Here is a 13,465-nt window from a genome sequence, read left to right as displayed (position 1 = left end):
TAGTTCCTTAATTGTGTTATACATATGGACCCACAAACCACCCCCCAAGGTCCCTACAACCTAAAGAATATTGGAAACCATTGTCCCCCCTCCCTTCTTTTTCTCTTGCTTTCTTTTTCTTTTTCTTCTGCCTTTGTTTCTTCTCCCCCGCCTCTGTCTCAGGCAGCACTTTGTTGTTAATATTGGACCTACTATATAAACAGGTATCCTGTTATTAATTATGACTAGGTTCAGCCCAGTGGAGCTAAATTACTTACATAAGGCCAAGTCAGTGCCAGAATGAGTCACCTACAAACTGAGACTCGCTTCCTCCTCCCGCACGCCTTGTTCCCACAATGGCCACAGCTGCCTTCAAGTCTTTTCTTAGAGGTTAGAGAGTTACCGAAGAGTGATTGAGACAGTGACCTCTAATATCTCGTCGCTTGTCCTCCTCCAACTTCCCAGAAGTGAACAATTTGGCACCCACAGGAAATTAGTTGGGTCAGATCAGGATAAATAGAGATGTCACCTTGATTCTGTCTCTGGTTCTACTGCTCAAACCTGTTTCTTTCCTATTAGTTTCTCTCTCATTCTTTCTCTTTCTTTTTCCCTCTCAATTCTCCTTTGTTAAATGCTTCCTCCCTCTATCTGGTATTTTCCTTCTCTTTGTTCTCCCTCGTGACATCTACCATTTCCATCCTCTCCCATTCTCCTCCTCGTGCCCTCCTTCTTCCCCATTCCATTCAAAAATAATGATAATGATAATGATGACAACAACAATAATAAGCAGTTGCCTGCTGATTGTACTGCAGGAACATGGAGTACTTTCCATTAGTGATTGCAGGTGGCTTCCCAAGTCCCGCCAGCCTCGTGGCTGAATTGTTGGGCCACAGGGAGGCAGGTGGGAGAGTGTGGGTGGTACCCAGTAAGCAGCCCGCTTGAATCATTCTACTGCCAATCCTTCTGACAATGAAATGTCTGATACAGGCAAATGCATTATAGCTCATTAAGTCTGTGCTGCTAATGTACTCCAAGGCAATTACAACACAGTTTCTAATGGAAAATTCCCAAATTCAGTCTATGGAAGTGAAAAAATAAATGAGACTGACTGAATGTTTTAACTAAGACTGTGACATCATCTCTTGATTTTATGTCTGCCCAGCTTTTGTTCTACAAATGAGTAGGCTTGTGCTTTTCAGAGCGATGTTGTAACATACACACATGCTAAAAATTATACTGGAATGCCCAATGAAGCCTGCATCTACCCAGACAAATTATCTGGTAGATAAACCCAACGTAGTTAATTCAGGAGTGTAAGTTCTTACCTTTTCATACATAGCAATTTAAAAACTGACTCAGATGCATAATTACCTCAAACTCTTTACTTAATTCTGCCTATAATTTTGCCTTGATCTTCTAATTTATGTTGACTTGATATTTTTATTTAAAAATTCTTATTATTCTTAACACATTTGCATATACATTTTTGGGTAAGCCACTTCAAAACGAGTTTAAGAACAAACAAATAAATGAAGTAATAAACTCTGTCTTTACCCAATCATCTAAATCATATGTCTTGATCTCTATTCTGATTTTTAGCTCATAGATTATCATTTTTACTGCCTCGTTTGTAATTGGACCTCATGCTATAGACTGAATGCTTTTGTTCCCTCAAAATTCATAGGTTGAAACCAAAGCCCCAATGTGATGGTATTTGGAGGTGGGCTGTTAGAGGTCCTAAGGTCATGAGCACGGAGCCCTTATGATGGGATTAGTGTCCTAATAAAAGAGATTCCAGAGAGCTCCCTCACCCCTTCCGCCATGAGAGGACACGTGAGCCAGGAAGCAGGCCCTCACCGGGCACCAAATCTGCCAGCACCTTGATCTTGGACTTCCTAACCCCAAGAACTGTGAGAAATACATTTCTGTTGTTTCTAAGCCACCTAGTCTATGGTATTTTGTTAATCCATCCCAAACAGACTATGATACCTCATGGGAGTATTTGATAGAAAGATATCATTAGAAGACATACAAGCTTCATTTTATCAGGGTTATGCAAGCCTTCCTAATCTAAACTCATACAAGTTAAGAATAGATTTGGAAAAATATCAACACAAAGGAGATATTTATTGGCCATGATTCTAAGCTAAATATCTGGGAAATTCTGGCTTAAAAGTACTTGTTAGACATGAATTATCCAGGTGTGGTATTTCAAACCAAATTAAGCTTAAAGGCGTGAATTGAGCTGGCACTTATTGTCAGTCTTCCCTTTATTAGTTTGAAGCTCTATTAATAAACAAGTTCATCATAAGGAAGAAAGTTTTCTCACAATCTATGGGGAGTTTCTATTGTATGTTGAAGGTCTGATTTGGAAAATTCATTGGTATTCATGGACTAAAGCAGAGAACTGCTTATTTGTATCTTTCTCTCCTATATTCTTGAGGGTTACAGAGCCTTTTTCACTACAGAATCTCCAACTCTGTCTCCCCATAGCAACGTCTCTGTCACCGAGGAGGCCATGGGTCCTGCAATCATGTGGTCTAGTTACAATCCTAGCTCTGCCAGTTATAATCTGTACACTTTAGGGCAACCTGTTTAAAATCTCTGTGCATCAGATTTTTTATCAATAAAACAGAGAAAATAATAGTTCTTAGAAATTAGAATGATACTTGGCATATGGAAAACATTCAACAAATCATATACATATGGATAGAACTATTAAATTTCTACATAACTATATAACATAACTTCTGAATTATGTGTATGTATCTCTGAAATTCTCAAATGTGGATGCCTGGGGAAAGGTCCTAATTAGTGACTACCAGTTATCCTAGCTGGCATTATCAACTGGTCGATGACACCTTCCCGGGTGTAGACATAGTGCCCAGAAGAAACTAACCAGTGTCTCTTAAATTTAAGCCTGCTCTAGCCATGGCAAGTGTCCCAACACTAACAGCTTTTTATTGTATTCCATAATCAATTGAGCTGTATATATGTACAACCCCTACACACACACACACACACACACACACTCACACACACACATACAAGAGGAATAGCAACATGGCCAAAAGAATAGGTTTGGCCATCAGACACACACTGAGGTTTCTCTTCTTCTACTTATTAGCTAAGCGTCCTTGGGCAAGTTAAACTCACTAAGCTTCAATTTTCACTTTTAAAATGGGGATAATACCTACTTTGAGGGCTGGTAAGTAGAAAAATAAATGAGACAATGTATGTAAATCACTTAACCTAGTGCTTGACACATGAAGCATTCATTAAGTATGAGCCACTGTTATTATTGTATTATCACCCCAAATTCTGAGAAATTTTTCATTAAGAGGGAAACATAACATTGGTTACAAAATAATTTTATTTTAGTTATGAAAAAAAAAGTTTAGCAGTTTTAATCCTTAACAGAATTTCTTTTTTTTTTTTTTTTTTTTAATTTTTTCTTTATTGCAGTAACATTGGTTTATAACATTGTAAAAATTTCAGGTGTCAGAATGGCTATAATTAACAAGACAGGAAACAACATGTGTTGGAGAGGATGTGGAGAGAAGGGAACTCTCATACACTGCTGGTGGGAGTGCAAACTGGTGCAGCCACTATGGAAAACAGTATGGAGATTCCTCAAAAAATCAACGATAGAACTACCATATGATCCAGCTATTCCACTGTTGGGTATTTATCCAAAGAACTTGAAAACACTAATTTGCAAAGGTACATGCACCCCTGTGTTCATTGCAGTGTTATTCACAATAGCCAAGACTTGGAAGCAACCTAAGTGCCCATCAAGGGATGAATGGATAAAGAAGATGTGGTATATATACACAATGGAATACTACTCAGCCATAAGAAACGATGAAATCCAGCCATTTGTGACAACGTGGATGGACATTGAGGGTATAATGCAAAGTGAAATAAGTCAGAGGGAGAAGGTCAAATACCGTATGATTTCCTTCATTAAGTAGTAGATAATAACAACAATAAACAAGCACATAGGGACAGAGATTGGATTGGTGGTTACCAGAGGGGAAGGGGGGAGGGAGGAGGGTGAAAGGGATAATTCGGTACATATGTGTGGTGATGGGTTGTAATTAGTATTTTGGTGGTGAACATGATGTAATCTATGCAGAAATAGAAGTACAAGAATTTCTGATGTTACAGCTGCCATCTAGCATGCCCTAAAGCCTAAATAGTTGATAAATTCACATTAATTAGTATTGTGGATAAAAGTTCAAAGTACTAATTAGATAAGAGGCTGTCATGATTTTTCCAGATGACTGGGTTAGAGTCACTGGTTGTTCAGGTGGCACTATTATTAATAATGGTAATAATTATTAAACTTTTAATGTCCCACAATTACAAATGAAGCCTTCACTGAAATGCCACATCAAAAAAAAATTTCTTTTTGCTTATGAATTCAGTTTCTTTGTTCACCATCAAGCACAGTCCATAGATGTCAGTACTTGTAATGATCCTTCTTTTCATGCACCTTTTGCTTTGAGCAATTTCTTCCAGTACATTGGGTTGGAAGACAATAGGCCTGTATAATATTTCTATGCACCTCAGGGGGAAGGGAAGGGACTTACAGGGAGAGATTGAAGGACTTCAATACATTTAACCCAAAGGACAGAGGGGCAAAGGAGACTTTACTCGCAGCCTAATATCTTATAAAAGATTCATTTACCTGAATGTGTTGAAGAAGGAGACTTTGGATCTTTTAAGGGAATCTAACAGGCAACCTGAGAACAAGTCAAAAAAGTACAACTGAATCTCATCCAGAGGGAAATATCTGAATATAAAAGAGGCCAAGTTGGGCTTTGGAAAAGTATATAAAGGAAATGTAATGTAATCAAGTCTACCTGGGTATTTTCCAGGCTCAGTTCTGTGTTATTGTGGTAGTGATTTCATTAGTCATTGGTAAAGCTACAAACTTGATACTCACTCAGTGTACATTTATTTTTTTCAGCCAATCTACACTAGCTCCTCATTTCACTTTGCCAATTTTTTTAGTACATTTTCAACTTCTGGTTTGAAGATCCATTCTCTAAGTAAAATTCGGGAGGACAGTGCAGATGCTTTGACAGCAAAAAATGCTTTACTTTTATCTGACATTGAAGTAGCCAGATATATCAGCATCCTGTTTTCAACGTGTAACAACTTCATTCAAAAAGTCTGTCGTTCAACAAGCATTTCTTGAATATCTATTAGTGTCTTATGTGTGTCATTATTCATGAAACCAAGCATAATACGATCCATACCTTACTATTCCAAGGCTAAAGTCTGTCCCGAGTGTCTTGATATTTTCAGAAATGCATAAAGTCTTCTTGCCAACTATTTCAAACAACTCACCTGGTGTGAGTTGAAGAAACTTTCAATCAATATCTCCATCACCCATACCCTGACTGTCAGTATGAATAAAGCACAAGGGAAGAAATGACAAAAAGGGTTTTAGACGCTGGGGCTCTCCAGCGAGGATGAGAGAGAACTGAAGCACTGACATAGATAATCCAGTCACCGACTGCCTCCCTGTTAAGCACCCACAGGATCCAGGAGCTCTCCGGAGGCTTGAAAATTCTTGTCTTAAAAGTGGTCCTGGGAAATCATTCTCACTCAATGAACTGCAGGGAACACACAGTTGCTGGTGAGAAAGTAGAATTTCTGATGGCTTTACACTTCTCAGGGAAGAAAAGGGTAGAAACATTAAATCTTTTGTGATCCTCATAGGATCTTCACCATTTTTTACGAAACTACTTCAGTTACAAGTAAATGTTGCTTTTGATAGCAGATTAGAAGTTCATGAGTGATACTATGACAGTAAGCCATACCATTCATCAATAATGTACATAGCATTCGGTTCCTAAAACCGTTTCCCTAGGGGTATAAAGATTTTTCATAAGTGATTCCATGGTTCTCATTATCGTTATCTTTTATGACCTTAATGAACATCAAGCCTACTTATGGTGTGGAGGTTACTATAAAATGCCCCGTGTGTGCTAGCAACCAAATTGAAAGAAATGTTTAATTTCTGAGGCTCTACTTACTACCCTGACATGAGTATTTCATAAATGACTAAAGATCTAGCCTGCAAAGCTCAGACTTTGAGAATGAGAAATAGTTTATAATTGTTTATTCCAAGCTAAGCATGAGCCTGATAAGACTGTTGTTTCAAAATACAAAATCTTTGGTGTTAGAGGTAAAATACAAAAATTCCTAGGTAAATATCAGTTTTACAAATACCTTATTAATTTGGCTATATTTTCTTTATGTTGCCAAGGTATTCTACTTAATCATAATATATGTTTTATTTTTTACGGGAATGTAGAATTCATTTTTTATATTTTAAATAATACCAAGTTCAATAAAGGCAATGTTTGTGCATTTACCTCATTTATACGGAGGATTTTAACCACTTATTGTGACTTAGAAAAGTCTCTTCAGAAGACACATGAGTTATAAACCAATGTTACTGCAATAAACAAAAATAAAAAAAAAGACACATGAAATTATTTTCGGGATTAAGTAGGGAATCCTCAACTATATTTACCTTTTTAACTAAGATGGCAAAAGTGTTTGGCTTGCAGTTTTGAGCCCTTATTGATCCAAAATCAATAGTGATGTATGTTTAACAGTGTGAATCTCAGAGGCATAAATTAGAAAAATATAAGGAAATATGACCTGAAAATACTTGGCACATGTTTTTTCCCTTCTCAGAAGCTGAGTGTGCTATATGTATATAACCAAAGAAATGAATTTCGTGCAGCAGTTATTAAATTAGGATCAATAGAATCTCTGACATTGTATGACAAGTATGATCATGTGTGTATGTTGGGTAGGGGAGAGAGAGTATGAGAGCACATATATGTTGATTAATTTCTATATGTCAGGCCCTGTTCAAGGTGCTGGAAATATATTGTGAACAAGATATGATTCCTGACCTCAAGCAGCTTATATTATTGTCAAGGAATACAGGCAGTAAAACATATAAACAAATAAATAAATTACAGAAATGTATCCTGGATTTAAGATCTAAAATTCCCACAATTTAAGTTCAAAATAATAAGACCTCATAATCAGAGATAACCAAAAACAAGCCATGCAGACGACGTGTGTGAGCAGGAAAGATAGACAACGTTTTAGGACACCAAAGACTCAGCTTTTAGAATTACTAGATACAACATATAAAAGAACATGTATAAAATGTTACAATTTTTTTAATACACGGTAAAAAAAATGATCAAGGAAGAAGTAACAGTCAGAAATCACCATGAAGAATTAAAAAAGAATCAACACAGAAATAAAACATAAATTGGGCGGAGATGGAGTCTCAATGAGACTCAGACAGAGCAAGTTAGTAAACTGGAAGATAGATCTGAAGACATTACCCAAAGTGCAGCAGAGAGAGAAAACAGCAAAGACTGTATGAAAGAACAGAGAAAATGAGAGATTCTGGCATGTATGCAGAAGGGATAGGTTTGAAGAGACAATCACTGAAAATTTTTTCAGAATTGACAAAAGACATGTAAATATAGAAATAGGAAGTTCCACATATAGCAAGCAGAATAAATAAGCGAGGTCCACATTTGGGCATTTTTTATAAGGCTACAGAATGCCGAGGACAAGAAAAGAAACTTTGAAGCAGGTGGAGAGAAAAGACAGATCACTTACCAGGAATGATAATGATACTAAAAACCAATGGAAGCCAAAAGACTGAGCGTTACTATCTTCCAAGTCCTGAGGGAAGGTAACTATTAATGTAGAATTGTAAATCCAGCAAAACTATCATTTCAAAATGAGAGTATATTCAAGATATTTTCAGTTGAACAAAAACTAAGGGAGTTTACCACCAATAGACCGTCACTAAAGGAAATTTTAAAATATGTACTTTATGAACGAGAAAATGATCTTATAAATATTTACATAGTTAAATAACACAGATTGTGGTGATTGTTCCACAGCTCTGTGAATATATTAAAAACCATTGAATTATACCCTTTAAATGGGTGAATTGTATGCTGCATGAATTACATCCCAATAAAGCTGTTTTCAAAAAAATCATAAGGGACAAAGATCCTCCTTTGTAATAAAGACTGTGTGACTTGAGAACTGGGCAAAATGAGTATTAAGCCTTGTCTTTTAAACCCTTAAATTTGCTGGCGTTTAATGCATAATGACAGTCTGATCGAAGTTACACTGACACGCATTTTAATTTGATAGTGGAAACGTACCGAGAGCTGCCTACGAATCAAGACTATTTTTTAGTGAAAGTTTGTAAGTTTCTTATGATGAGTGTATTGTGATAACCATTTTAAAAGACAGAGACTAAAAAAATTTCATAACAATACTGAAAACATTGTTTCCAAAGACAAAACCGTAAAACAGGTTCAGAGAAGTCTCACTTTCATCCCTGTTTCCCCATTAATATTAATTAATATTTGATTTGTATTTCCATCATTTCTCTTTGATACTCAAAAAATGAGATTTCAGAAGTGGAAGATTAATCCACGTTTCTGGACACAAAAAAAAACACTGTGACTTTTAGGTTTTTGTATTTTGTGTCCAGAACAAGTTTGAGAACCATCATAAATCTAACCTCTGTTAATGGGAGGGGCAAGAGTCTCCCACAGCATTTAGGAACGAGCTAAAGACAAAACCTCTCTTCTGATTAAATGAGAGTTTCTGGTCAATTATCATGCCGAGAGAGGTATTTGGAGGCCAGTGGTACTTTTAACCTCATGTATGAAATTGCCAGCTACATCCACCAACACCTGCAGCAGTGTGGAAGGAAAATAGGTTTCAGAGGCAGGTATTTCCAAGCTGTGATACTTTGAGCAAGTTGCTTAACATCTCTGTGCTTCGGTTTCCTTGTTAAAACAAAGATAATAACATTCACTGTTTCAGATTGTTCTAAGGATTATATTAAATGATGTAATGATTCAGAACCCACAGAATGAGCAATGTGCTGTCACATGGCAGGTACTCTAAAACAGAGGCTAGAATTCTAACACAGGACCACAGAGGCACTCAAAATCATTTCAGCAGTGATCAGCAGCTCAAGGTGTGGAGCAAGAGCTTCCGTTCCCTTCTGAGCTAGGCTACTGTTGCACACAGAATTTAAAGCTCAATTTCCCTGAAAGCATGTTTTCCCAGAGCATCAGGCTATAAAATCAGTTTAAGAAAGTGATGCAGGGAGTATGGCCCATTCACAGAGCAGGACAGGCAAAGCTAAACGCAAATGGAAGGCAAACACTTCTTAGCTGATTTCAATCTTTTCAGGGTTACTGTTGAAAAAACAAACCCACAAGGTTATTCTTCCTCTTCTGCCGTTAAAATGTGCTTTCTCTGAAAGGAAAGTTTACTATTGTTTGGCTCACAGAAAATGTCACAGTTCTTTACTTAATTTTACTATACAAAATCTTTGGCTTTCTTAAACAACTAACTCTCAGTGTGTATCATAGCTGGCAAGGTAGTCATGGAATATTTCTATGAAATCGCCTGGGAAATATATCAGTGGGTTTTGCTGCTCAACAGCAAAACTTGCTGCCACACATCAGGAGGGAACATTGGCCAATTATGGTCCTAAAATGAACTGCCCACTGCTTCTTCTCCATTTCTTAAGCAAACTTCCTTTCCAGTTTATTTTCCATAATGTGACAATTCTAGGCCACCACAAGCTGTGCTTGCTCAGATGACATTTGTTGAAAAAGGTGCCGTTGATCTTGGCAAATGGGAAAAAAGAGAGAGATCAACTCTTAATCTGGGTCCACATATGAAAGAAACGGGCTATTTTTGCTTCTAAAAGCTTTAAAAAAAAAATTCACTCCTAGAAGCTGCTCTGTCACTTTGTAAGCAAGTTGGCTGGCACAGGTAAAGACAACTGAAGGTGAGGCTCATGCCAGAGGTAGTCTGAAGGATGGAAAGTTGTTCACGGATTTACTCAGGACTGACTCCAAATCTCCCCTTATACCTTCCATCTCTCCAGCCAAAGCTAAGGAAAGGTTTTGCAGTCACCATAGTGATTTAGGCAAAAACAAGCATTGCTGTCTATTTATGCATGATTTCTGCTAGGCAGGCCTGAAATAATATAGTCAAAAGTAGGCCAAAACTTCATAAAAATATAGAAAATGTAAAACCGGTTATCTGGCAGCCCTGGTATCTAGAAATGCCAATTTGTGTGTTCTTCCAGATAATGTGACCAATCTGCAGTTTTTCACTTAGAGTCAGAAAAGACAAATCAAGGATGATCTCCTAGGGCAAGTTCTGCTGTGCCAGAATCCCCCAGTTACAGGAATAACCCCGGGAGTGGCCTCAAGAGTCAGGAGCACAGAAGTTATCCTGTGCTCCCCCATGAGAGGACCTCCAACTCCAGGAAGGGCTTCTACTGATGGAAAGCCAGCAAGACCTACATGAGACCACCAATTCTGCCCTAACAGCACCACATGGGTACCAATATTTCCTTCCTATTTGTGCTCCTGCCACCACACGCCACAAAGGAACTAAAGCAGTGTAAGAAAACACATTTTTAAAATTGATAAACAAAAAAAAACTGTTAATAAATATATTATGATTGTGTTACCTAAACTGGTACGTGAGAAGATTTTAAGTAGTACACAAATTAACTTTTTTGAAATTTGACTTGTGTTTTTATGTATTTTTTTAAACACAGCACATAGAACCTATGATTTCACAAGTACTAGTTATTTAAAACGTTAAGTTTACTTAGAATTTCTAAACGAGTTTGTTCACATAAAGAGTAAGTAAATAGTAGTACAAGTGTTCAATATAAATGGTAAAAATGTGAAGTTGGTACACATGTGACAGATCTGGGAAATGCATAATTAAGAAGCTAAAACCAGGAGGAGACTTATGTTTCCAGTCAAGCCATAAGGTCCTGGCGCATGAAAGAGGCTCTTTTGGTTTTCCTGTCCCATGAAGTTCGCCGTGAACTATTTTTGTGGGTAGATAGACCTCGTTTCCTCAACTGTGTGTGGACTCTGGGAAGATGCTCCTGACTGCCTGGTAATCCATAAGAGGAGGCTGCCACTCCCCACTGAACTGGCAGGACACTCCCTCTCCTTCGGTAATGAATGCCACCACTCTTTCTTCTCCCTGAAGGAAATACACACTGGCCTCAATGGTTTAAACTATTCTTTATCAAAGGAGTTCCGGCAAAGGCTCAGAAGCTTTACAGAATGCGTTTGGAGGGGTGGGGGGGAGAAGGGGAGGTGGAGGAAGAGCCCTGAGTCAGAAATTAAACCCTTGGCCCAACATTGTTCTCTCATCCTGCATGAGGAACCAGGCCTTTCAAGGTCTGGCTTCTTAACTGTCCCTCGTCAACCCTTCCCGGACGCAAGGTTCCCAGCTTACATTCTCCCACCCTACTCCCACACACCTTGCCTTCTTACACAGTTCCCACGACGAAGAAAGCCTAGCCCAAGTTTCTTCTTCCTATTCCTTTTCCCCATGTGGGTGTGGGTCTATGTTTGGGGAGTGGTGCAAAGGGAGTTCTCAGATACCAACCACACTCTCCATTTACTAAAATTGTGTCACATATTTTGTTTTGGGATTCCTTTCAATCAAAGCAAAAAGAGGGGACTAAGATCACTGTGGTTCCTCAGCAGGTTCTCCTAGGTCTTCACATAGAGTGGCCTTCGTATAGAGGGCATCAACAACACTCCCTACAAAGAATGCCAGGTGGCTCTCCTTTGGCTGTTGCTTACAGAATTCATCTGTGTAACTGATTGCTTACACACCTTACTGCAAATCTGTGTTTAGATGTCTGTCCCCTCCTCTAGACTATAACTTCTTGAGGGCAGGTTGTATGTCTCATATATTTCTCTATCTTCAAAGCCAAGAACAATAGTAGGCTTTAAAAGGGTTTGCTACATGAATAAATTAATCATGAGAATAGGACAGTTTGAAGATGAAGGAACTGAAATGCTATGCTGAAATAAGAAATATAGATAGTTTGGTTTTTTTTTTTTAATCAATAATTATATTCTTTTCACCTAGAAATCTGCTGTGGAGCAGTAAATAGCAGATGGGGTGTTTTACCAAAGGTGCGTCAATGACTGATCATGTCAATCAAAGTTATTATGTGTGTGCTCAGCCCTCCCCTGTGTTTCTCCTTGTACAAGCTCAGCTTCCGCAGTTTCCATGTGACTATATATATCCCTCCACTTCATTTTGGACGCAATATGGGCACAGGAGCCTATAGAGAAAAAAGAAATAAAACCATGAGGCAGAGTGACCTAGATTACTTTTTACCTAGATTATCTTTTTGCGTCCCTCAGGCCTTCATTATATCTAGGCCATTTGGTTTGAGTGACAAACAGACCAACGAATGGTACTAGACTGTCTTTAATTAGCAGTTGTATATCATAAAAAGTCAATTTTTAAAAAAGAGGCTTTGAAGAAGTGGGACTTGGAATATGGTCTGCTTAGTGACGTGCTAAAAACAGAAGACAAGATGTTTGGCATAAATGGAGATATTGTTACACAAGGGTTTTTGCAGACAAAAATATAAAAGATAGTAGAATCTCCTTCTTTCCCTTCCCCCGGTATAAGTGCACAGCGGCAGTTTCCTTTGTAAGGTGGTTTGTATTAGTTTGCTAGAGTTGCCATAACAAAACACCACAGACTGGATGGCTTAAACCACAGAAAATTATTTTTTCACAGTTCTGGATGCCGAAAGTTCAAGATGAAGATGTGGCAGGGTTAGTTTCTTCTGAGGCCTCACCCCTTGGCTTGCAGATGGCCGCCTTCTCACTGTGTCCTCAGATGGTCTTTCCTCTGTGTGTGCACACCCCTTGCATCTCTCCTGTGTCCAACTTTCCTCTTCTTAGAAGGAAATCGATAGGATTGGATTAGGGCCCACCCTAACAGCCTCATTTTAACTGAATTACCACTTTAAAGGCCCTATCTCCAAATACAGTCACATTATGAGTTACTAGGAGTTAGGACTTCAACATACGAATGGGGAAGGGGGTGTGAAAATTCAGCCCATTACGTGAGAGCATACTATATTCTTTGAATTTAGAAGGCAAAGAGCCATCCTAATCAGTAATTGGTTTGACTTCTTACTGTTGGGGTATTTTAGGATTGTACTGAGATGAAGGGAGGAACTAAGCAGAACAAAGAGGAAATTAGGATCATTCTCCAAGGAAGCCAGAGAAGATTGCAGGCTGAGGATCAAGAGTTTGGATTGTTTAAAAAAAAAAAAAAATCTCTCAAGTTCAAACTAGACCTGGGCAACAAACTCAAATGCTTTTCGGTCCAAACAGATAACATCAGTGTGGGCTGCAGCCTAGTGTAAAAAGAAAGGGCAAATGGAGGAGAGGGGGAGCAGGGAACTGGAGAGGGAGTATCAGAAAGGCAACCAGTGCAATGTTTTTTCAAATGCATCAGCCAGTTTGTAGCCCTGAACTAGACACTGAAGAACCTCTTTGCTACACACTCAAACACTTGCTAAACAGATGTC

General features: G+C 38.3%; 1 pseudogene; it reads right to left on the bottom strand.

Moving 5' to 3' along the window:
* Window positions 1–664: 664 nt before the first annotated feature.
* LOC147914785 (uncharacterized) lies at window positions 665–11,450 on the bottom strand (annotated as a pseudogene).
* Between the last annotated feature and the right edge of the window lie 2,015 nt (window positions 11,451–13,465).

Source organism: Ceratotherium simum, chromosome 17, assembly GCF_057802395.1.
Source record: "Ceratotherium simum simum isolate JZ-2026a chromosome 17, ASM5780239v1, whole genome shotgun sequence".
Lineage (NCBI taxonomy): Eukaryota > Metazoa > Chordata > Mammalia > Perissodactyla > Rhinocerotidae > Ceratotherium > Ceratotherium simum.
Note: the sequence above shows the minus strand (reverse complement) of the source record. Positions and strands in the feature narration are given on the sequence as shown.